Source organism: Ambystoma mexicanum, chromosome 14 (genome assembly GCF_040938575.1).
Source record: "Ambystoma mexicanum isolate Mex_15411 chromosome 14, UKY_AmexF1_1, whole genome shotgun sequence".
NCBI classification, from domain to species: domain Eukaryota; kingdom Metazoa; phylum Chordata; class Amphibia; order Caudata; family Ambystomatidae; genus Ambystoma; species Ambystoma mexicanum.
In genome coordinates this window covers 294,434,876-294,462,238 of record NC_090940.1, presented here as the reverse complement: position 1 = coordinate 294,462,238, position 27,363 = coordinate 294,434,876, and positions in this window count along the sequence as shown.

The following is a 27,363-nucleotide window of genomic DNA, read 5'->3' as shown; positions in this document are numbered from 1 at the left end:
TATAGTAGTTGCTTTAGATACTTTGAATCGAGGCTGTAAGAGAGTGAGTACTTTCTTCCAACGCGATAGGCATCATATTTGCGATGTGGTAGTGTCACATTTATTTTCCGCATGGTCGACCAGCCAACAAACAGTTGTATGTCAGTAATGTTCTGTGGTGTGGTACAAGACTAAAATCTCAGTGTACAGGTCAACAGGTTTGGCCAACAATAAGCCATTCCTTTTCTTTGGTTGCCCTAAAATACTAAATCCAAGATGGCAGATGGATACCTCTCAACTCGCATGCTTTTGGCGAGTGTTATCCACCATGTAATCCCTTCACTCACTGGCAAGCCGCTCATGTTTCTATTCGCTTCAATGGTCTCTCGCCCACCAAACGCCAATCGGCTATTTTCATCCACCCCGGGGACACAAAATGTTGAGAGCTATTAGATACATAGAGGGAATGGAAGCACAATTGGCTATAGTTCCTATTATAGTTCCTATTAGAATGAGGTGCAGGTTTGATGCGGCGGTGGCCTCGCTTTATATTTTCGCGGGAGTACTGCGTCCATTTGGATTTTTGGTGGATTTACCGCAAGCAGTAATTCTGCATCATAAATTTGCCAATTATTGAATATGAAGTAGAGGATCTACCGCCAGCTTTTTGCTGGATGTGAATCCTCTACTTGACTGCCAAACTCTGAAATAAGAAGGGCGGTAATATGGCAGTAAAGCAGTGGTAACAGAGCTACTGATACTGTACCGCTATTTTTACTGTACCACCAACTCATAATGTACAGTCTTTTTGAATGCTGTGCATTTGCCTCCTCTTCATGGAGTTTAAGGGTACTGCACCATTAGGCATCCGGTCTCCGGCTCGGTTAGGGCTGCTCACAGGTGTTTACCCACATGTAGAGTCGGGTGGTGCGCAACTTGGATCACAGCCTTTATCTGGAGCAGTATCTCACTGATCAGTGAGATTTGAAGGTTCTGTACCAAAGCACCACATGTCACCTGTCTCGGTACGATCCAGTATAGGGCACATGATAAAGTGAACTTGTGTGCCCGCCAGCATATGGAAGTGTGGCCCAGTACCGCATCATTTCAGTTGGGTGGTAAAGAGACCTTGCATTTGTGGCCCACTTTCTGCGTGTGGCATTCATCTGCCGGCCCTGCCCGGTGACTCCAGATCAGGGGAGGACCGGCAACATTTGGTCTAGGGGAAAGGTTACTTTTCGGGCCCATGGTGCAATGGCCCAAGCCCACAGTGCACAGGCCCCAATTTCTAGAATAAGTCGAATCAATACCAACCTCAGCCCCCTGCCACACATTCCAAAGTATATATAGTAGACATTATTGGCATTCTTTTTTCAGTCATGTTTAAGGTTTCTTAGAGACCCGGGCCCCTGGAAATGCTCTCACTTACCAAACCTAGTAACATTATTTCACAAGGATAATATAATTGGTGACATGGGAAAGCTGGGATTTGAGCCCAGTTTTCATTGTATTACAATTTGTAATTTGATAGCAGGCTACATCCCTTCTATCCCATATTGAGTTTTAGAACAATGTATAGAGGTGGCGATGTTAGAGAATTCATTGGTAGAGCAGAGCCATTGGTGTACCAGAGGGACCTTGTTTGCTCTCAGAGCCAAACATGAGCTGGCATGGCAAAATACCCATAGCTTGCTTCCTACCTTGCCAGCCCAAAACACAAAACCCATGTCTGCACACTGTGTACACCCCCCACAACATAAGACCCTCACTTGTTATCCTGCCTCTTCACCAGTATGCTTAACATGAAATGTCATATAACATAAATTAACATATAACAGTTAAAAATTGATACATATATATGTATATATATATATATATATATAATTGTTTATAGAGTAACATTATTGAGTACACACCCAAATGAGTGAGGCTCTCCCTACAGATAGTGAAGGAAAATAAGGCGCAGTGATAAAAAGTGATTTGTTCAGGATCACACAATGGCCCTCTTTACAAGTCAGGCGTTAAGGGTTTAACGGCGCCATCGGCGCCGTTAACCCTTAACGCCTGATTCACACTTTAACGCCTGCTTTTTGCAGGCGTTAAAGTCCAAGGCGCTAAGCGACCTCGGTGCTAATTACGGCACCGTAATTTACGGTGCCGTAATTAGCGCCTTCCCCATCCCCATTATGCCCTATGGGGCAAAAATGGGAATGGGGAAGGGCAAATGGTGAATGGGGAATTACCGCCTCACTCACCTTGGAATGGGGCGGTAATTCCGCCATCCACCATGGCGGAATCCGGCATGGACCATGGTGCTAATAGCACCATGGTCCACCGCCGGACTTGTAATGAGGGCCAATGTATGAAGTATGGAAGGTGGGGATTGGAGCCCCGCCTTCCTGGTTACATGGCTTCCAATTTAGAAAGCAGGGGAGACTTCATCTTCTCCTATTGCATCTTCAATATTAGAAACAAATAAATGCTTGTCATTCAAGAGCTACACTAGTATACTGTCCAATAAATATAGGGTTTCAAAGCACCAATGGATCTACAAGGCAGAAGCCTATTAACAGTATGTATCCTGAGGCAAATGCATATGAGAATAAGATTACAATTATAATGAAAACATACTATAATTATAATCTTAGTCTGTACAATTGTGTGTATTTTCGAAGCACCAAGTCACAACCTGAAAAAATATAGGAAAATTAGTAATTGAAACATATGTTCATAAAGCAAGCATGCATCACTTAGAAAAAAAGGAACCAGTCCCACAATTGGGTGCAGTGGCATGCAGGTCAGACATAGACCTCAGCAACAGCCAACCTGACCTACCATTCCAGGTGTGTACCTCTGTCTCATTTGCCCCTATTTTCTTTACCCGTCTCACTCTTATGTCCATTCCTTGCACCACATTCTCAATGCCCCCCTGTTTTTTACAATGAATGTTCAGCCCTCTGTTCTCCTTTTGCTCCATCCTTCAACTATTTGCTCAATCCCCTTCCCTTAACTTGATTTATCAGTCAGCCTCTGCCAGACACAAGAAGAAGCCGTGGTCAGGATCTTGCTGGTAATTGTGGCTATGGGGTCTGCACTTGGACAATGCTGAGTAAAAGACAGCGACGGACATGGCTTTTTTTGTGCTCCCCAGTTGCACTTAATTGGCTGCGTATTTCAACTCACAGAAGCAGTGAGAACTGCAAGGGGAATATGCCTTGGACCTGGTGATGGAGAGGGAACAAGCAAGGCCACTATATGTGTGTTTTCAAATAAGGAGGAGTGTGTGAGTCTGTTTCAGTTTCTGTGACTGGAGTAATGTTTTTGAGTGTAATTGTGACAGTGTAAAGTATGGATGGAAGGATTTATCTGTGTTCATGTGACTTTGTGTCTATATATCTCAATCTGGTGTTGATTTGCATTTGTGTCTTTTATTGGTCACTTAAGAGAAGTGTGTTTTGGATAAAACAACGAAAAACAATCACAGAATTAGGTGTCATTCAGAGCTGGGTGGTCACAGTAAAATCATCAGTATTTGGCAAATACCCTTGATTTTACTGTCCACCAAATTCATGGTTTGATCAAATACTATTGGTGGTATTCCATAAGAATGCCAGTGGTGGTATTTGAGAGTGACTTTTTGCAGAGACTCCACCTATGTTACCTCCACCTTGAGCATCCAAACTGGGCCTGCATTTTTAAAATCTTTCTTTTTACTGTGCAGAAAGGAAGCACGGGTGCTTCCCTTCAATAGAGTGATACATGTGTTTGCAAAGAGCCAGCCTACTCTCATCACCTTACCCATATAATGCATAATATACAGGAATTGGCCCTTTTGTGCAAAAAGGAAATCAACAGTATTGATATGAGCTACTACTGCGTATTATCTATTTCTCCCTTGACATTGATGCTGAAAATAGTTAATAAAAAACTTTAGACATTACTGCCATCAGAGGTAGTATTTATGAAATAGCACTAGAGGTATTCCAGAAGTACCACCTCTGCTGGTGGTGAACTTTGAATAGGGCGGATTTTCAGAAATACAACTGCCGGAGCTGGTAGCTTTCTTCAGCAATATTAAAAAATCTACCCAAGTCTGAATGTCCCCCTCGGTTCATAGACTTCTAATATTAACACCTGAATATTACATCTTTCTGTCGAGAGGCAGATGAATGCATCATCCATAGCGTGGGCCCCTCCCCTGCCTCAATATTGTAGGGATGGAAGACATGCACCATTTATGGAACAGGTCCCCTCTCTGCAGCGTATCGCAAGCCTGGGAGATGGTATTCACTGAGACAACCGTACCGACTTTACCCCAAATTGATTGACAAGGAGATGAATCTGCAAGCTCTAGCAGAAATGGACAGGTTGTAACCAAAAAGGAGAGGAGCAAATTTACACTATCGCCAAAACTGACATACGGAGATGCATTAGACACGAAGCATTTACGTGCTCAACATGATGTCACACAGACACCACTAGGTCAAACTGCATTTAGACCTGAAGAATATAACCTGCATCCAATAGACGCTAGAACACACATACTCAAAATGTACGCTAAAACGCAAGATGCATAAGAATGTACATAATGCCTGCTCAATGTAGAAATATAACAATAACAAGTGGCCATTTTGCAGACAGGATACAGTGAACAAAGGATTCAAGGTTGTCTACGGCGCTGCAGAGAAAGTCAGTGTGTTCCCATGCCTCCATCTCTTTGGAAGGCCCTGGAGGGTGTCACTTTAGCAGGGATAGGCGGCGCACAAAGGCAAGGAAGAGAACCCTTTAAGGTGCTGATTGCTGGGTTACCATCCTGATAAAGAGGCCCCCTGAGGTAGTAATTCAGAAAGCTAGTTTCTAGCTAATTTGATTAAAAGGCTTCTGAAGGTCGCCAGGCGTCTGTCAGTCAAATTAATGTCTAAGAAAAAGCCAAAAAGCTGAAAATTAGATTTTGTAGGCCCCACAGTCCTATCAGTAGGGCACACAGTGCTAATTATGTCCTTCGCCGGCTTACACAAAAGGACCTACAATAGTGAAGTTAAAATGATAATAATATCATGCTTTTATTTATCGCTTGTGTGTGACTCCGCTTGCTTCTATCATCCTAGCTGTTATTATTGCCCCATTGAATTGCATTAGATACTTTCACCATGGAGCATGAAGGCTGAGAAGGCACTGCCGGGATTCCAACCTGTGTCTTACAGGCGGAAAACTGATGTCTGGGTGATCTCTTAACCTAATGAGCTATCTTACCGTGCTTAAAGTAAATGCTGTCTATTTTATGTAACTTTAGAATGATGAGACTGAGATCAAAAATGGGGAACAGATGGCACAACTAGAATTCACAGTTTAAACATCTTCAGCCAATTCCAAAAGGCTGTAAAAACAATACATATAGTAATTATGACTTACCTTAGTGCCCTTAAAGGGGCGATCACAGTCTGCCCTTGGCTTAGTATATGTGTTAAGAGAGGTCCTAGCAAGATACTGGGCCTCATTCCGACCCAGCCGGTATTCTGGTGGTAAACCTACCAAGATACTGGCAAATGTTATTGCCGTTTCCAGCACTCGGTCCGGCAGCAATCATGAGTGCCGGAGTGACAGTGTTAATCCCCAGTCATGGAGTCCCATAGGACTCCAGGAGGAGATTTGCCATCTTTACAGGCACTAGCAATACCGATAATTACGTCTTTTTTTGCTGCTGATAGGGCGATTTTAGCTGGAGGTAACTCAGGTGCTTCACTTGATTCCCCTCTCCCGATCCAGTGCACCGTTGCATCCAGGCACCTGAGCCCTCCTCCCCCGAGCATTGCCTCACTCTTTCCTCCATCTGCCTTATGAAGGAAAGAGCGATCACCCAGACCACTACCACCGGTGCCATCTTCTACAGACAACAGAAGAGAGCAAAATGTTAGCCGAGGAACCTGTAGTCAGCCGGTCCGGTAAAGTGCCGGTATCCACGAATACCAGTACTTTTTTACCATTCCGGCTGAATGAGGCCCACTGTGTTTTGAACTCGAGTCCAGGTTTGATGCACTGCGCGTGCGCACTCGCTCCTCCAACTATCGGTACAAGGGGCCACATTTGCTCCAGTGCTATAAATTGAGCAAATGCTTTGATTCCACGGAATAGAGCACACAGGTTCAGTCACAATCTTTTTTATATAGAAACGCTTGCAATTGGACAAAATAGAATCAGACTTTCTTTGCAATATGGTTGGTGCATAACATAAAAAAGAAAAATGTTTACTATATTGCTTTTAATGTTATACAGTAAAAGTGGTAAAATACAGTCTGTTTCATTTTACCCCTAGTCATTTTCTTTTCAGATAACACAGATTGGGGCAAGGCTTCACTCCATTTGATCTCTGCAGCAGAATTGGTGCTATTATCATTCGCTCTCTTTTTTTGCACAAGGGGGAATGTATTGATAATCTTGCCCACATGAGTGACAACCCGTTGACGGCAGAATTCCAAGGGAATAAGTAGTGCAATATATTTTAAAATGCCAAATCATTTTTCATGGCTCAGCAAAAGTAAATACCCATCAAACCTTCTGGACTTGCTTATCCGATTCAGAGATCGGAATCTTGTTTTTATGTTTATGGAAACACAGCGGACACGCTGGGATTCACACAACCGGAAGTGTAAGTGTGGAGAATGTGCGCGTGGCAGAACTATTGTCAGTGCTTTAAGTGGGGTAAGAAATTGAGGGGGGGCCCTCGTTTGGGGGCGTGGCATCCGCTGTGGGCGTGGCCTAAAAGTGGACAAATCATAGTAGGGTGCGCAAACAAATATATAAATGTAGTAGAGCATTTATATATTTGTATGCGTACTAGTATGGTTTGTGTATTTTTCAAGCCTTCTTTTATAAACATAGCAATGTTACATATTTCTATGTTTATAAAAGGTGGCTTGAAAGTGTACAAACCATAGTAAGTTACGCACACTTGTGTGCTTACCTTACTATGGTTTGTGTACTTTTCAAGCCACCTTTTATAAACATAGACATTTGTAACATATTTTTATGTTCATAAAAGACGGCTTGAAACGTACAAGCCATCTTTTATAAAGCGTTGAGGACGGACAAAACCCAAGGTGGTTTTGTCCGTCCACAAAGCTTTATAAAAAATGCCTTGAATTGTGTACGTGTCAAGCCGTCTGTTATAAACGTAGAAATATTTCTACGTTTATAAAAGATAGCTTGAAATGTACACATTTCAAGGCATCTTTTATAAAGATTTGCCAAAGGAGACAGGCACCTCGGGCTCAGTGATCGCTGCTCTGAGCAGAGATCACATAGCCCGAGGCGTCTTTCACCCTCTGGGAACCCGCGGGCTCCGTGATATAATCTACATATTAGATCATGGAGCCTGCAGGTTCACAGAGGGTCAGTGACCTGGCGAGGGCAAACAAAGGAACTGTAACTTCCCTGATGACCCCTCAGATGGGGGGTCATCAGGGAAGTTACAGTGACTGACAGAAGTGCCAGCCAGCCTCAGCGACGCTGTGGCTGGCTGGCACTTCTGTCCACTTGCCTAACGTTACACTGGCGGGCACATCTCCCGTCGCGGCTGCGGCCGTGACGGGATAATGCGTCCTGCCATGGCGTGGTGGGACGGGGGGCCCCGGCAGGGCCCCGGCTCAGCCCCACTTTTTGGAGACTGGCGGGGCCCGGCCCCGGCAGGCCCCGGCCCACTTAAAGCACTGACTATTGTGGTCTCTCGGGCTCGTGCCGAGTGACTGACTGCAACCAAATGTGAAACCCCAGCGTGCGTCCACCTGGTGGAAAATCACAGTAATAACCCAGGTCAGCCATTTTAAATGTTTAAAGGGGAGAACATTGTGTGAAACTGTGGGATCGGCAGGGACGCCGTAGCAGGCAGCGGAAGAAACCACAAAGACATTGGTTTGGAAATATAGGGCCACGTTTATTTTTAACACATCTAAAGAATCATCACACCAAAGTATAAACGTGACCTAAAAAGCAAAATGCATTATTATCACAGACATATATAACATCTCAGTGGTTCCTCCGTGTGACATGTGGTCCAGGTGGAACCGCTAACTTCACCCCCCCGGGCGCTGTACACCGGTGAGGTCCCCCGTGTCACCATGGACCCCCTCGCCATACCCTATGTTGGGGGGTGATCCCAGGAGGCACCTTTATCTTGTTCGAAACCGTCCGCCTCCTGGCCCCCACACCCCATCGGCCCGCTGTTGCACCCCCGCCGGCCCAAAGCCACTCAGTGAGCGGCACCCCATGCCCCCACTACTGCACCATACCATCCTCAGGGTCCCCCCGTGAGGGGAAAATCAATAACCACATGGTCCACCCCCACCTGCCACAGGACCCTCGACCAACCGGTCGGGGGTACTCCCCCAATCTGCGTTGTGTGTACTAGCTCCATAAAGTTCTCAAAAACCAAGTCTATTCCCTGGGCTGACAAATGAACACCATCACAATGCTAATTCTCTGTCCTTCTCACCAGTCCATTGGCTACCACCCGTAGCCGGCCCCAGTCGCCTGTCAACCGGGCCAGTTCATTTTTTCAGTTTTCTTGCTGATATGTTCAGGGATCTCTCAGAGGCTGGCACTCCCCACCTTGTTCACAGGATGATTTGTGACCAAGCGATCACGGCCTGCGGGCAAAACCGCCCACCCACTGGAAGAGTGACACCAGTGCCACTCCCAGCTCTTTTTTCTCCATGGGCACAAGGTCATTTCCCCCTATGTGGAGGATCACCAAATCTGGTTCGGGCAGCTGATGGGCTGCCTTGTGTCTGGCCACAATGTCACGCACATCGCTTATCCTGATTCCCCTCTCCCGATCCAGTGCACCGTTGCATCCAGGCACCTGAGCCCTCCTCCCCCGAGCATTGCCTCACTCTTTCCTCCATCTGCCTTATGAAGGAAAGAGCGATCACCCAGACCACTACCACCGGTGCCATCCTCTACAGACAACAGAAGAGAGCAAAATGTTAGCCGAGGAACAGGCATATTTAAAAAATCAACCGTACCAACAAACCGGTGTGGCGGCCATTTTCTCTCCTCACTTTATGGGAGAATTCCACCCCCAGTCCTAACAGGACAAGTGCGGCCTAATGTAACCTTTGTAGGTCCCTGACTTCCATCTCCCAATTTTCCTGACCTCTTCCCGCTGCAGCCCACAACCGGCAGCTGTGGTGACAGCACCGATTCGGAACGAATGTGGTACGAAACCTAAACCCTTAAGGCCCAATACCTCAATGGCTTTCTGAAAAATCATCCTTAAGTGAAATCTGGAGGCCCCTGACCCGTCCTGGTGCCTGAATAATGGGCCCTCTTCTCTTCCCCTAAGCACGATGAACTCCTGTAATGCTGCCACTGGACAAATCGTCCTAACCCCGCTACTAGCTAGGCTGAGTAGTGTCCCCTTCCCTTCCTGGTAAATTATGGACTTCTTCACATATATCTGCACCAAGTGCATCCCCAGAAACTGGACGTCTGACAGGGCTAGACTTCCTATTTTGTCCATCCTTGAGGCCCCACTCTTTCACCCAACCTAAATACCCTGAAGAATGCTGTGATAAATGTGGCCCAGTATAGTGCCACCTTATAAGCATCCTCTCATATGCCTCCTAGCGCCAGCACCAAACTTTCCAACTTTTGCCAGTCAGAGGTCTCCTTGTGTCCCCTTTCTTGTCCCCCAGCCTGTGCCATCCCACCAGCGCCTTTTTAACAGGAAAGGTGGATGTTGCTCACCACTCCGTGTAGTCCTGCTACAAACCTAACAGCTGCCACCTTCCCTTAGCCATCCCTGCGGATGCCCCGGTGTCATACAAGTTTCCCAAGAATTAGATCAAGGTATCCCGATTAAATTGATCACCCTTGTCATTTTCCTGGAAAATTCCATGTACTCCTGAAATACTCTCTCATATGCTGTTTCTGTCTTCTTGGTCAGTTCACCAGTGAGCATGGGTACTATGCCGGGGCACCAAAATGACAGGGCGTGTTGGGAAACAGGGTCATATGTATCTCTGCCCGAGGCATACATCTCCGAAATTCCTGCATCTTAAAACGAGTCAATGCATCAGCCGGTTATTGAGGACATGCTTTGCGTGAAAGTGCACCCCCCTTTTCAAACATACCAACACCATATGCTTCAGTAATCTAAGTACCATGGGGCATGAATCCCTTTGATTGTTGATAGCCATTACCACTGACATGCTGTCAGACCAGAATACCACATGCTTTCCCTGGACCCCCTTGCTGAATAGCGCTATGGCCACCACAATAGGGAACAATTCTAAAAATGCAACATTTCTAGTAAGCCCGCTGCTGAATCACCCTTCAGGCCACAGCTGGCCACACCATTTGTTCCCCCATATGGCCCCAAGCCCCACACTTCCTATGGTTGTCCCAGGCCTTAAGGTCCCCCTTGATGGAAGTGGACAGTCTTGTATGGTGGTGTTTTTCAGTGAGCCCGGACATTGCCCCAGCTAAGGCATGTGAAAATGGGTGCCCATCAGGATGATCCTGTGTGCAAAGTTTAGTTGTCCTACTAGGCGCGGCAGCTGACCCAAAGTCAATTTCCTTGCCTGCAGGCATATGTACACTGACTCCTTGACCTCCGCCACCTTGCTAGCCAGAAGCCGGCATATCCCGTGCACTGAGTCAATTGCAATACCCAAGAAAGTGATTGTGGTGACAGGTCCCTCTTTTTTGCCTTGTGCCAATGGAACCCCCAATTTCCTTGATATCTCCTGAAACGCTTGTTGTGTGCCCAGACAATGCTCTGAACGTGGTGAACCCAAAAATAGGAAATCATCCAAGTAATGCACCATTCTGGCCCCCTTCCACTGCCACTTTATGACCCATTCTAAGAAGGAACTGAAGGTCTCAAAATAGCTACAGGATATGGAACACGCCACAGGCATGTATTTATCAAAGTAAAATGTGTCCCCCGCTTGAAAGCCCAGTGGTCGATAGTCGTCCCGCTACACCGGTAGAAGCCTGTATGCTGACTCGATATCTGCTTTGGCCAACAGTGCCCCCTTCCCTAGTGCACATAACTGGCCGAGCGCATCTTCAAAGGACGCGTATCCAACCGAGCACACCTCTTCACTGATTGCATCATTCACTGATGCATCTTTTGGAAATGACAAATTGAGAATCATTCTGAACTTTCCTTTCTCTTTTTTGGGCACATTGCCCACTGGGGAGCATGCAAAGGGTGGGAACAGGGATTGTGCAAATGCACCCCCTTCCCTCCCCATCTTGTTCTCTTTTGCTATTTTTTCCATCTACACAGCCCTTTTATGTGAGGCTGAAACTGATTTGTTGGTTCTGATGGGCATATGAACCCCTTAACTGGAATGCAAAATCTTGTTGAGAACCCTTCTACCAATAACTGCTCATCCGCCTTCCTTGAGTACTTGTTTGCCCATAAATGCAACACATCAACCCTAATTGGTGAGGGCAGGGGTCCTGGTGCATGAAGCTGTCACTGGTTCTTTTTGTGCTCCCTCTCTTTCGCTCTTTTGTTACACCTCTGTTCGGGATGACCCGCAGCCCCCAGAAAGCGCATGCATGCTAGAATCTACATACTGTACATGTTTTTGTGTTGAATGCCCAACACATGCCCTTTATATCCCTGGCTTGGGGAGGAATCCAAAAAGACTGCCTCTGCCTTGGTGCCCAGGCCCCATGTGTCTGCCCCACCTGTTGGCGGACCATGGTGCAACTGGCCCAGAGATCCAGAGCCCTAGTCTCCCAGTCCAGGTGCACATTCCTTGCCTTTGACGACCTCAACCTCTCATCATAACTAAACCATGACCCAAATGTACATTCATGGTACATGGAATTTTAAGTGCAGGTATGACCATAATCTTTGATGCAATTCTGGGAACATTTCCACCATTACTGCAGAAAATATTGCAAAACCAGTTGCCCAGTTTATGATAGATTGTTCCACTCGGACTTTGTTTTCCTTTCCCTCGTCCTTAGCATCCTTCACCTCCTCAGATACCGTAAAATTTAACAGTGAGAGTATATCTACAAATTTGTCCTTCCAAATCTTATCTTTAAGTTCCGGTGAAATGTGCCATGTGAGTATACCTGATGGATTGGCAATGGGGGCCGCAGGTGTCCTCGCAACGCCGACAGAGGTGCTGGATGCTGGAAATCCTGTGTTCACCTGGGTTCCTATCATGCCCACCCCAATTGCTGGCTTACCCATGTTCACTACATGCTGTGCCGTCCCCCCTGACCCTCTCATGGTTGTGTTGGGGGAGGGCGCCGGGTTACCCCAAATCCCCAATGTGGGCCCTTGTCCCAGAGCAGACATGCTGTGGGCGATTGCACCCTGCACTGAGGCAAACATGCCCCCCATTGCCCCACCTTTCTCCTGATGACCAGCCCAAGGACCTCCCCCCAGGCCGATGCTCCCTGACCCTACTGTCCATTGCCCGCTACTTTCTGCGATTGTGGCCCATTGCCCCATTTGACTGCCTGTTATCCCTTCGGACCCATGCTAAGTTGTAGGGTGCGCTCTGCCCCAGGTGCTCGGGCCTGCCCTTGACACCTCACCTGCATAAGCCCTCTGCGATCTCTGGTCCCCCCACATTGTTGGGTGGTCCCTCCGACCGTGTTGAGGCAGACTGCGCTGTTCCTGTGGGAGGAGGCAGGTGCACCGTTCCCGCACCTGGCAGCGCCTGCTGCATTGAAGGGTATTGAGTTGCTGCCCCCTGCCCCATAGGGTCCACTTGCAATGCTGCCTGTGCCCCACATCCTTCACAATATTGGGTGATTGCTGCCCCTTGTGTCACTACTGACACCACATGACTTGCTACGGTGTTCATATTGCAAATTGCCGGTCCCTGAGGGAGCGTGGTACGCACTGCTGTGTTGCTTAATGTGGCCTGCATTGTGGGAAGCGGTACAGCTGCAGTTGTCTGCACCCTTTCCCCTCTTGCCCCTCTCACCCCTTTTCTCTTTTTTGCAGGTGGGAATGCTGCCCTTGAGGCCACATTCTTTCTCCTGGGGCGAGCCTCCACTTCCTCTGCTGCACCTGCTACCTAATGCTGCCCTCTTGAGCCCCCCCCAGCTGTTCCATCACCGAGTCTATACCTCCATCCTCTAGTGATGAGAATAATGCAGCCACTTTGCCTGGGTCCATTTATTTATTTAATTTATTTTTATTTATTTGATATTTATATAGCGTGCAAAGCCCAGAGGCATATAGGCGCTTTAGCTTAAGAATACGGTTACAGAATAAGATTTGGATAACAGATTGGCAGGGTTGCAAGTTTGGCAGACATCACATTGCATACAGTTTAGGAAAAGCGAACCTTTTGTGAGCTACATCTAGCTTGCATACTTATTATATGGTAGGTAGTGGAAAAAAACAATTTAAGAGCTCACCTCTTGTGGTGAGGGGCTACACCTAAAAAGTATACAAGAAACATGCTTGGTAGGGAAGTGTTCATACTACGAAAGCTTGCCTCTTATTGCGGGGAACTACATCTAGAGTATATGCATAAGGCATATTGAATGTTGTCATATACAGCATAGGAACACTCGCCTCTTGTTACGGTAAGCTACAACTAATTTGCATACATCCGACATGTTAGGTAACAGAGTGTGCAGTATAGGATAACTCACCTCTTGTTGCGGGGAGTACCCTCTGGCTTCTCTCCCTTCACGACTCCATTTCCAATTCCCTTTCTCACTTAGGTTGGCTTCCTTCCCACTCCCAGCTTAAATTTCACTTCCTTTGTCTTGTCTTTACATCTCTTCACGACCTTGCTCCTCCTTACCTCTCCTCTCTTCTCTCATTTACACCCCCTCTCGCTCTCTTCGTTCTGCTGATCTTTTCTTACTCTCGGTCCCCCCACCCCCTTGTGCCTCCTTGCGTTTCTGCTCTTTTCAGCTCCTTGGCCCCTTACACTGGAACTCCTTACCTTTTACTATCCGCTCCTCCCTCACCTATTCCTCCTTCTGCTCCTCTTTGAAATCACTCCTTCTTCATTCCCCTCCCTGACTTCCTTCCCCCTCTCACCTTTCTCTCCCTCCCTCTAGTACCCTTCCCTTTGTTCTCTTTATCTTTCCCTTCTCTTCTAAATTCTCTTTCCTCCTACTACTCACTTTACTCACTACTTTCTCTCCCTCTTGTCTCCTTCCACACCCCCTTTCTCTCCTTTCCTCTTTTCTCATGCAAATTGTTCTACATGCCGATTTTCTGGTTTGATTCATGTTTAGTGTTATTGCTTCTACTGTTCCATGTTTATGTGTTCTTGTTGTTAACTGTAAAGCGCCTTGGATTAAGGCGCTATATAAAACGATAAATACAAATGCAAATACAAATATATAGTACAGACAAGGATGTGAAATGGTGGCATATACAAACATAGGAGCACTTGCCATTTGTTGCGAGGAGCTACATCTACATTGCAAGCAATAGGGCATGATAGGAAGTGACATATACAATATAGGAGAGAAAGCTCGCCTCTTGTCACGGGGAGTTGCAACTCAACTGTATACAAAAGACCTGTTACAAAATGGAGTGTACAGTCTAGGAAAACGTGCCTCTTGTTGCGGGGGGTACATCTAGAGTACAGACAGGGCCACATTAAATGGTGGCATATGCAAATTTAGGAACACTCAGCGCTTGTTGTGAGTAGCAACATCTATTTGCATGAAGTAGGACATAATAGGTAAAGGCATAAACAGATTAGGAGAAGGCTCAATAATTGTGGCGGAGGGCTGCATAGTTCTCAAGCTATAACAAAGCCTGGGAAGCACATAAGAAAGGTGCCATGTGAGAAAGATCTCGCAGGCGACTTCGTGCTAGGAGCAGGATCCGCGTCCACCAGGTTAGGTATGAAAGGTTGCAGTATGAGCTTACCGAAAGAGACATCTTTATTTATTTATTTATTTATTTATTCATTCATTCATATTTTTAAAGCGCACAATCAGCCCAAGTGCATCGCGGTGAGACGACTCTGCTAGGCCGGGCGATAGCGGGACACCGGAGAGCACAGTGAACATTATATGGCAGTAAAAGTAGGTTGGTGAAGTAATGAGTGAATACATAAGCAGTATCGAATGTACCTGTATCGACGTAAATGTTACAACACTGTGAACAATACACATGAAGTACATAAGGCATTTTGAGTGGATAGGATTGTAAACCTGAAGAAGGTGCGGCTGTCCAGAATGCACTGTAGGTTAGCGCAAAATATTTGTATTTATGGGGCAATGTTAGGTGAGTCTTTCGAGTGGTCCAGTAGTGAATACGGGATGTTGGCATATAGTTGTGTGGAAGTCCAGTAAAGTGGCGGGCAGACTTAGTGTGATAAGAGTATTGTATACGACGGTCGGATCATACACGAAATAGGAACAGACCAAATGGGGGAAAAGAAAGAGAGGAGAAGAAAGGTTTGAAGGTGGAAAGGTCAAGCTTAGGTACAAGGTGCAACAGGGACATTTGCAATGTTTGTGGGTGGCAGAGTGTACCTCTTACCTGTACAGAGTACTAGCTCAGTGCGGTTAGCAGATAAATACCTGGAAAATCACTTGACTGTAAAACAAAATGGTTGATAGCAACGCACCAAGTAGCCATGGAGTAGACCGGGGAAAGACAACCAACCTTAGTCCCACACCATGTTTATGTTTATGTTTATTTATTTCTATAGCGCTCCGGACCCAGGAGTATGTGGGCGCTTGGTTCAGGTTGCAGGTACAGGTTACTGGTACAGTACAATGGAAACAATAATGGTAAGGTAGCAAGTATATACAGAATATACAATGAGAACAATAATCGTAAGGTGGCAGGTATATACAGAGTATATAGAAATGGGAGTAATAGCCAGCAGAAATAACAAAAGAGACATGTGCAGTTTGTATGCAGTTTGAACTGATTCAGACTTAAGGTTGGCTTTTTGACAGGAGCCACCCAATGGCTTGTTTCCTGAACGACTGGAAGGATTTGGACTCCTTGATATTCAGTGGCAAGGAGTTCCAGAGTTGGGAGGCAAGGACAGTGAAGCTTGAGCCACCGGCTCTTTTGGAAGTAAATCTGGGTACTGTGAGACATAGGGTATTGGACGATCTCGTGGTTCTGATGGAGGTTCTCATGGTGAGTTTGTTAGTAAGGTAAGGGGGGCTAAGTGTTTGAGAGCTTTGTAGGTGAGGCAGAGGGATTTTAGATCGATTTTATGTTGGATAGTAAGCCATTTGCATGTGGTTCTGGTAGCTGAGATGTGCTCACGCCTAGGAATGTTTATCGCTGCTCGTAGCGCATTATTTTGAAGGACTTGGAGTTTGCTGATTATCGCTTAGTTGACACCTAAGTAGAGGCTGTTGCAGTAGTCTAACTTGGATTGTATAAGAGCTCTAGCTAGCGTGAGGCAGCTGTTAGGGGAAAGAAATGGTCTGTAGGCTCTGATTAGTTTTCCTGTGTAGGCAGTGGCTGAGGCGATCGAATTGACTTGTTTAGTAAGGTTTGTGTTACTGTCAAGGTAGAAACCGAGTGTTTTCACACTTTTGGCGATCGGGATAGTATTGCCATCAATTATGATGTTGGAATAGTTGGGTCTGAGGTTTTGTAGGTTATTTGGTGCACCAACGATGAGCAGTTCAGTCTTCTCAATTTCAGGCAGAGGCCATGTGTGGCCATCCATGCCTGAATGACAGAGAAGATTTCGTTGATCCTAGCTACATCGGTAATGTAGTTGCCTGAGATAGTGAGGAGTATCTGGGTGTCATCCGACCATGGAACCCCATTACCCTCTTTGCCCCCTCTTGCTTCTGCTTTTCCTCCCTACTTGCCCTTCCTCATTGGGACCTGCTATCCAACACAATCAAAGCCAGCTTGGCTGTGGATCACTTCAAAGCTTGGCTTAAACGTCACCTAGTAACTAATGAGTGAGCTCCCCCTACCCCTCCCCATCCACCATACCTGATCGCATCCCATCATCCAATGCTGCTTAATATTGTAATGTTGTATATTTTTACAATACTTCTTTTTAGTTTGCAGCACTTGCCTCCGCCCCAGATAAATAATACCTTTGTAAGTCACCTGCCTGTTTTCTTTTTATGCTTTGTCTCCCCCCTACTGGTTTACTTTGTTCGACCTCGTAAATTGTCACTTGTTTTCAACTTTGAAATATTTTAAAGGCACCCTTCTGGGGAATACCGTCTCCATCTGTAAATGTGTTATTGTAAGTGGTTTCTTATCCAAATTGGCATCCCTAAAAAAAGTATGTTTCCTGTTCCACTTAGGCTTTCCAACCTAGTCCCTTTCCTATTGGGGCATTGCAAAACACACCAGCAAATGCAAACATAAATAAATAAATAAATACATGTCACACTTCAGCAATGCCCTCCAACCAAAACATGAACCCGCTCCATGGCAGGGTGGAAATACTGCTCCCCAGTGAGAATGTTTCCTGTGATTCAGGTCCTGTCTCCTCCCCGGCCCCCGCCAACACTCCTGTTCAGTGGCCGAAGTGTAAAAAAAAAGAACTAGTGGTACTCAGACCTTGACAGAGAGGGGAATCAGGGCAAGGAGCAGCAATAGAGCAATTCGAATAGGGCATTACAGTGACAATATTTCGAAGTTCAAATTTCAGATTGTTGCTGAGAATATCAACACGGTTACTGTACACGTTAGCAAGTCGAATCTGTAATGACCTTTACATAAGGTTCAATTATTCAGAGCAACTTAAGGCAAAGCAAATTCCAACGCAGGCACCCTCACTGTGTCTCCTTCAGCTAGCAGGTTGAAATAACATGGATTAGCCCATTATTATATGCTGTTAAAGCAAATGAATGATGGACAGCAGATCCAAATAACCCACACTTCAAAGGATACTGATAGAAGAGGTGCTTGCAGTAGTGCTGCAACTTTTGCAAAACAAGGGAAGCAAAGGATAGGCACTCTAACCTCTTACCTTTGACCTTTGCTCCTGCTCTCTAGTGGGAGTACTCGATGACCCTTCTAATGCCTCCCCCTTTCTTTTAGTTTTGAAGTCTGGTGACTTAGTCAATACATTGCTAGTATTTTTGTAAATAATCCTGCTTGGATCATAAGTACTATGTAGGCCTGTTACTTCATGCCTCAATAGTCCCTGTTACAGAATTAAACTTTTGAGCCTGGCCTGTGCTATCAAAAAGTGAGCCAAAATGAAAAACAAGATTACTATTTGACTTGTTTCTGTCTCTGGACCACTGAGAGCTAAGCTGAAGCATTTTAACCATTTAGGCAAGCTCCTATTTTGCCTTCAGGTGGCTGACTTGCAAAATAATTTTATATGATCACTTTATTTCAGGGAGAATTGAATTTAAGATCATCAGGGAGGATTGGTTGCATCATCATCATCATCATCAGCATCATCACATTATGTTTATTTTCGAAATTAATTTCCACAAAAACAATACAATCCAATGACCATTATCACATCAATCAAAATGCAAACCCACAGTAAGCTTAGACAGACAGTTAAAAAGATGAGAAAACAATGATATAAAGTGCGATTAGTGGATTTCTTTTAGGGCTCCTCCCAGATACGATAATAATGACTAGCCCACCTTAGGAGGGTCTATCCAGTAAGTACAGTAAGGCTGGGTGACACTGGACAAAGCCTGTCCCCCCTTAACATAGCAGTCAATGTAGTAGCTCCAATGTTTGAGTAGGAAGGACCCACAAGGCAGGCAGTGCTTCTCTGCTATGACGCCTGCCCATAGCGAGGTTGTCGCTCTAAGGGGAAGACATCTTGCACCGTGGCGGGGGGGGGGGGTTGGTGGGGGTTAAGGCTCTGTGATTTGGGTGATGTGCCCATGCCAGATATGTCTGTGTAAAACATGCGCTAATGATAGCATGTTTACAATTAAACGGCGTGTCCCTCCTCTCTTGCATATAATCAATCATCTTGTTTCTTAGTTGCCATAGATTGGTCTAAAGTGACTGGTGCAAGAAAGTGACTATGTGCGTTTATGTCATTACGCCTAGTTTTTACATGGCAATGCCAAGGTATATCTAGTACTCTATTTCTGGCTAATAATGGCTTACTGATAAATTGGGTAAACTTGGCTCGCTGATTAATCCAGAGACTAATCCAGTGATGAATTGGGGGAATAAATAAATCTTCTTCTAGATAAGTGAGTACGAGCACCCAAGGCATATCATGATTGAACGAGAAGTGAAATCTCCCCCGACTTCGGTGAGCCTATAGTACAATACTATATATCAATCCCCTATGCAAATTTCCCTTCCCCCAAGAGCAGGCTTCCTTTTACTACCCTAATTCTCCAATTGCTCTCCGAGGACATTTTACCAAACTCATATCTGGTGAGCCCACTTGATAAACCCAAGCAACCCCACTCCAGCCCCAAAAATAAAACACTTTCAATGATGCTTCTTGCCAGGCCAACTCAAAAGGGAGAGGTTTCCAATTCCCCCCCCCCACTAAGCTCCATCTTGCGAACACTCGTTTGAAGCTTCCGGTTTGTCCCCCAGCCCCTGACCCTTGTATACTGCTCATAATTTCACTGCCAGTGTCTCTCTTTCCTATTCCGCCTTACGGTCACACTGCATTATCTGAAGCCCGGATGGATGGATGGATGAATGAATGACAGGAAAGGGGTGTGGTCTGGTCTGGAACTCTCTTCATTTCCCTATGGGTTACTCATTCTGGGAGTCAGGAGAAATGTGGGCTTTGGGCAGTATTGGAGGCAGTTCTTGGTGCTGAGTGTGGGTGACTCCTTAGGGGGCACCATTCATTGAAATGATTCAAGGTGTGTGGCGACTGATCAATATTTTCAGTGTGGGGCGGGGGCAATACAGTCTACTCTGAATTAGCACATGTGACTGACCGCAGCGATAGTGTCCTTTATACTCCAGAGAGTCTGAGTTTAAATGGTGCATTTTACTGGTTAACAAGACATACAGTTTACAATTGTTTCTCTAGGAGAACGCAGGCAAATCCAAAAGATGCCAAGTCAACAACAGTTCAGAGTAGCATGTTACATTTTCAAGAAGCATGTGACCACAATTTGTGGTCGTTTTGCCACAGAAAACCACATTCATGATGCTAAGCCATCATCCATTCTATATGCCAGCATTGCCGTTGTAAATATCTTTTGTGAAGTTTTGCACACAATATGCCAGCATTGCCGTTGTAAATATCTTTTGTGAAGTTTTGCACACAATCCTCCTCATTACAACCCTGGCGTTGGACCATGGTGCTATTAGCACCTTGGTCCATGCCGGATTCCGCCATGGTGGATGGCGGATTTACCGCCCCATTCCAAGGTTGGCGGGGCGGTAAATCCCCATTCACCATGGCCCCTTCCCCATTCCCATTTTTGGCCCATAGGGCTCAATGGGAATGGGGAAGGCGCTAATCACGGCACCGTAAATTACGGTGCCGTAATTAGCACCAAGGTCCCTTAGCGGGATGGACTTTAACGCCTGCAAAAAGAAGGCGTTAAAGTGTGAATCTGGCGTTAAGGGTTTAACGGCGCTGCAGCCTTTTACGGCGCCGTTAACCCCTTAACGCCAGGGTTAAATGAGGCCCACTATGTCAGCATTGCCGTTGTAAATATCTTTTGTGAAGTTTTGCACACAATATGTGAGCATTGCCGTTGTAAATGGCAATGCTGTGCCCACAAGGCGGTCATGATGCTGCTCCGACAATAAGTGTTACATTTCGTACTGTAAATTTAATTTATTTTGCGTCCAGCATACAAGCCAATATTGTTTTTTTGTTGTTGTATTATTGTGCAATATAGTTTACTAGAAACATTTCACACATGCAATATAAATACATACAAAAAAATACAAATAGTTCTACTTAAATATCATTATATAGACAAATAGAGAACATTCCATTAATTAATTATACATGTACTACGCCTGTTATCATTTTTATTATGCCTGATTACTGTGTATTGAAAGCCCTGCTGGCTAGGCAGAAAATGCAGCGCAAAGGTATCATCCAACAGAATGGGCCTGTTCACGAATTGGGCGGTCTCCCAGCTGGGATACCGCCCAACGTTATTAGCTTTTGCACCTACTCATCTGGCAGTATTACCGCTGGATCATGGGTTGGGTGCTGTTAGTCCCCATTCCCCATTGGATTGGACCCAAGGGGGAATTGTCAGTGCAATTACCGTGCGGTAATATCGCTGGCGGTAATTACACTGACAATTGGAATTTTTCTGACGTGTTTACCCCAAGCTCTAAACTGGGGGTAAACACGGCAGACATGAGATTGGGCGGACCTTTAAATGAAGCAGTAACACCGTTACCATCGCATTTAAGGGCTCCCCCCAACTCGTGATCAGGCCCTATGTAGAGATGTGTTTGAAACACCTGTACTTGTTGACAACCTCCCTCCTGCCATGTCACCGTCGATGCCTAGTCACCCTTGATTGGCATACCGACAACTGCAGTGCCCCATTAATGATGGCACATAACCCCGCTTCACTCAGCTTAAGCGCTGACCCTCTCAATGGGTATTGCTAGGCCCCAGAAGTAACGCCTAGACTGGCAGCTAGCTCTACAGGTGAAACATCTGATCACTGATCATCTTTTCATTCTGCCATTTTACTTGATGCCAAAACCCTGCAGCGATTAGTTACAGGCTTCTCTCGGGACCTGACGGCACCTAATAGCCCGTGCTTACCTTTGAATAGTGCTATATAGAATAGGGACGTTTAGTCTATCTCGCACCCTATACATCAGCTGTTAGCACTCAAGATGCCACGTTTGCTCTCATGCTGGATACAAACTCCTCCCAGAGCCTGATGACATCTGATCGTCCATGTGGACCTTTGAATAATAAAATGCAGATCAAGGCCAATAAGCTGATCTTGCCTCTCATTTCACCAGCTGCTACTACACAAGCTGTTACAGCCGCTTCCACAGGTGATATCATTGAGCCTTGTCCCCCATTTTGCCCAAACTCTCTTTCTGCATCTGCTAAACAACTACATAATTGCCCCTCTATAAAATGTGCACTTCCGAGTACATCTTCCCTTGTGAAACATTCCACTCAGGTGGCTGATCCTAGCCTTGAATTTGGAATTGACATTGGGCCTTATTACAAGGTTGGAGGTAGCCTTGATGGTAAAACCGGCAAGGCTACCTCCAAACTTGCAAGAAAGTCCTGCATCCGCGAATGGGCAATTACTGTGGTATTCCGGCACCGCCGGACCCGGTAATTGCCCTTACGAGGGTGCCAGAATCGGGTTATCCCCATTCCCATTTGAGCCCCATAGGGCTCAATGGGAATGGGATGCCTGTAGCACCGGCACTGTTCATAACAGTGCCTGTGCTACAGGCATGCTGTGCTTGCGGGTGCCGTTCATTCCGCCAGGTCAGACCTAGCGGAATGAAAGGCACCCGCGAACACAACTCAGAGTTTGCCAGTCCGGATACAACAGTACCGGCAAGCTTACCGGTACCGTTGTATCCGGACCGGAAAACTCGTAGTGAGACCCATTATGTTTTCAATAGAGACATGGCTGCATCCGGCTGCCCGCCCTTCAATATCGCTGGCTATATCCAAATACCACTTTATTATTCATAAAGACCGACCGGACAGGGTTGGCGGGGGAGTTGATGTTATTTATTTTAAAGTTCTTAAGAGTCATCTGTTGGACTCGGGACGATAGCTCAGCGGCAAAGTGCTCGCCTTGGAAACAAGATGACGCAGAGCAACACAGGTTCGATCCGGGTCCCCGCTTAGAAACCTCTGGGTATTAAGCGCGTTATAAATAACCCATCATGTTATATCATGTTCACTCTATTTCTGGGTGTGAAATTCTACACCCCAAACTCTTGGTAAATCCCAATGTAACGTACAACCGCACATGCATATATTCCCCTCCTGGTGATATGCCTGTGTTTAAAACCTTTTAATTGAGAGAGTGGAGCTTTTCTGTCCAACGCATCTTCTGAGATTTTCTTGGGTGATCCTAATCTAGGATATTCGGACACCACTGACAGGGATGCACTTGACTGTGTAAGCAACTTTGCTGAGCTACACCTCTCTCAATTAGTTAGAGGCCCCACGCACGAGAAGGGTTGCACTATTGATTGGATAGTTGCTAATAAAGATGTATTAACAAACATTAGCCCCACCATCTGTCTGTGGTCAGAACGTTACACAACATATTTCGATCTGCTAACGCCCAGTAAAGTGAAGACGACTCCTGTTAACACGACTCAAATGTTATGTCTTAATGTCAGTAAGATCACCCCACAAGCTATGGCCCCACGCGTATCCACCGTTAGAGGATTCATTTTTGGTAAAATCCCAGGAACTAAAGGTTGACTTCTATCCTGCTTCTTTACAGTCAGCCTTGGATGCTGTCTCGACGCTTAAACCAAAAACTGTTAGAGCCCAGCAAAAAAGCCCAGTCGTGGACAGTTCTATTATAAGAGATCTTCGCACGGTCAATATAAAGGCCGAAAGGAAATGGTTTAAGTCTGGCCTTGACGAGCATAAAATACAGTGGGCAAATGCTCAGGCCCAATGTAGGCTAGCTCTTGCTGCCCCCAAGAAGGAGAACTCTAATACCAACATGTCCAATGCGCAAAATGCCACCAAAGCACTCTCTAGCCTTTTGCGCACCCTTGAGAAAGGGCACACTGTATCCACCGGCCCTCCCTGCCTCTCTCACGTGGAACAATAAACGTATGGCGACCAAAAACTAACCAGGATCAGGGCCAATATCTATGCCAAACTATCCTCTAAATGGACATCTGATGACTCTTCCGCGGGCCCTCATCAGGGCTCTTGAGAGCTACTGATAATACTGTTCCGCACTTTACATTCTCTCGGGTGTCCATTGAAGAAGTTTCTAAAATTATTCAGGAGCTTAAAGCCACTAACTGCCCCCATCCTAGTGCAAGCCATTACCGCAGTAGTCAGTGATACCGTTTCTACAGGCATTATACCGGATTCTCTGAAGAAGACTTGCATTACTCTTATTCTTAAAAAGGCTTTGTTGGATCCTTCTGATCCTTGTAATTATCGGCCCATCACGAATGTCAGAGTTCTTTTTCTAATCCTGGATAAAATTGTTTATTTACAGCTACACAGCTTTGTCATATGTCATAACTTATTGGGCACTCACCAGTCAGGTTTTCGACCATCTCACAGTACAGACACGTATATGTTGGACATTTGTTGATGTTCCTGGAGCACTCTGCGGTGTTTGACGTGCTTGATCATGACACCCTTTTGTCACGCCTTACACAGGATCTCAACCTTGACCATCTTGCTCTTAGCTGGTTTAACTTTTTTCTACTAGGAAGGTTCGCCTCGGTGGCGTATGCCCAGCATTCATCGTACCTCTATCTGATTAAACAGGGAGTCCCTCAGGGTGCATGCATGTCGCCTCTTCTTTTTAATTTGTACATAAAACCCCTCCACGATCTCTTGATTAGCAACGCGTTCCAGTTTCAAAGCTACGCTGATGATAGCCAGCTTTTGTTCTTGTTATCTTGTTATCTGGTGATATTGTTAGAGACATTAATTACATCAATAACATCATCAACGTCATTAGTTCATGGATGAGAGACAATTGGCTTTGTCTAAATGACCACAAGACTGAGCTACTTTTATTAGCTGCCCCTAATACCATCAGGAAATTAGAAAATTCCTATGACTTTATGTGCATAAACACACATTTAATTCCTGTATGGAGGAAAGCTAAATCCTTGGGTATTTACCTCAATACTGAGATTAATATGGATGCCCACGTTTCAGCCACAGTTTGCTACGGCCACTATCTTCACTTGCTCTGGCAAATACAGCCAGTTATCTCTGATTCCAATACTGCTACCATAGCCAGGGCCATTATAGGGGCCGAACCTGATTATGGCAATGCACTGTTCAATGGAGCACCATCGTATGAGATTAAAATGCTCCAAGTGATAGAAATTCTGCCGCTCAGATTGTGGCTAATATTGCCAACATCACTCCAATGTTGAAATGTTTGCACTGGCTGCCAGTTGCACAGAGAATAAAGTACGAAACCATGATTATCACCTAAAATTGCATTTATGGTGATGCCCCATTTTATCTAAAGGCACGATTGAGACTTCGCAAACCATCTTGCTCTCTTTGTTCTAGTACACAACTCTTAACCTGTAAGCGCTACAGGCGTAACCGTGCTGCTCACAGATCACTTCAGACAATAGCCTTAGATTTGTGGATTACTCTACCTCCTCACGTGCGCTCTGATTTTAACCTTGTTTTTTTTCAAAAAAACGTTGAAAACACATTTTCTTCAAGACCACTTTACATAATTCTCGTGGTCCCACGTTGGTCAACTTCAAGATGCCCAGACTTTTTGCTTTGTTGTTTTCCCTTGAGTTTTTTTTCTGTGATTTGTCCATCTTGTCCATGTTTAATGTTTAAATGTGCTTTGATGCATAAGGGCTTAAGCACATTATAAATATATAAAATAAATAAACAATTAAATAACTAGAGCTTCATACAGATTCTATCCAAATATTGTCATGGAATTGTGATGTATTGCAATTGTAAATCACTTTAATGAGACTGTGGCCACAATATATGCCAACACTACCACTGTAAAACACTTTAAAGATGTTGCACCCACAATATATACCAACTTTGCCAATTCTGCACCATGTTCATGCTGCTGCACAATATATGCCAGCATATATCACTTTTATCATGCTGCTTAAACAATCGATGCCAGCATTGCCACTGAATAGAACTTTGAGCAGCAACCACAACATACACCTGCATTGTCACAGTAAATCCCATTGATTATCAAGATCCACAACGTATTGACCAGGTGGTGCAGCATTCATCAGGATTCTCTACCTGGTACTGGCGAGGGCCATGGTGGAAACTCTGTTTAGTTGCAAACAGCTTGTGAGCTTCATGCCTGCCCGCGTGCCATTCATTACTATATGCATTTTCATTACATTAACACGTAAGTGCACCACATTGCAGCTCCATGGCAGCTCAGCAGGATGCAGGGGTGCACCAGGACTGGAGGCCCAAGGGTGGAGTATACCTTTCCTGTCCCCTGTCTCTGACTTAGAAGACTGGGCTCCCTGGAATACAAAAGAACAGGCCTGATCCCTCCTTTGTTTGAATGCAGAGGTATTCACCCTATTTTGAACATGTATTATGTCCAATAGGCCATCCTAGGTCCTTTGCACCTCAGCGTTACCAGTTTCCAATCAACTGCCTCCATATGAACCTCTTACCAGTGCATAATATCAACACTAGCATAAGGAATACCTTTTACCCTTTTATTCTCAGTCAGGATTCTTCTCAGGGTATACTGGCATCCCCAAAGTCTTCATAGGAGGAATACTTCTCTATTGCCCAGATGGGGGCCTCAATGCAGAGGGCTCTTTTATTCATGTGATATGCTTCTGCCTCTGGCCAGGGCACTGTGGTCTAAGGTACTGAGGAAAATAGACAAGGTTCTAGGTCTTGCCCTAAAACAATGTCCAGTGCTGGCTGTCCTAGCGGACACATGCGCTGAAGAGGTAGCACTGACTATCCAGCAGGTGCAGTGGATAGCCTTGGCTCTGTCAAATGCAAGGACAATTATCCAGAGACATTGCAATAATGCACCTGCATAGATATTCTGTGAGTAGTCAGACCTCATGATTAGAATTGCAGGATTTGATTGTATACAGCTGAGAGCCACCCTAGCAAGATATAGCCCAAGTGTGATATGGGAGGTGTTTCGCTCTTTATCCTGAGAAACTATTTCTGTGTTTTAATATTTTAGTTTCTTGCGGGAGGGGGTAACTAAAGCGAGGCAGGGTTATAATCTATTCAAATGTAGACACCACTTTTCTTCTTTCACGGTACACTATCTGGAAGGTATAACAAGGTCCCCTTCTAGATTCTGGGCACCTCTAGCTAAGTATCTCGGGGGCCAGGTACTTCCCTGAGCTAGTGGTTGATGTGCTGGGGGCACAATGGGGAGGACCCCTGAATAAATCACCCCTACCACTTGCTAGGGACTGTCAAGATAAAACTGCAGAACACCTTACTCCATTGACGGACCACCCCTGGAAAAGCTCAAGTTGTACCTACAGCGGATGAAGGAAAAGCAGAGATGCATCAATGAGGGATTTCAGGGAGGCCACTCTGAACTGGATTTATTGTATAAAACTTGTGCTAGATGGCTATGGGTATGGAACCCAGAAGATCTTTCATCAAGCTTTGTGGCTAGGTGTGGCAGGGACCCCGGAAAAGAGGACATGCAAACCTAGAGTGAAGGCCTTTGCTTTGTCGTCCCAAAGACTTTCCAGTTTCTTTCTCCGACTTTTTTATTGATCCAGTAAAAATCTGTCCTGTCAAAATAAAGCGTGTTATCCTCACCTCC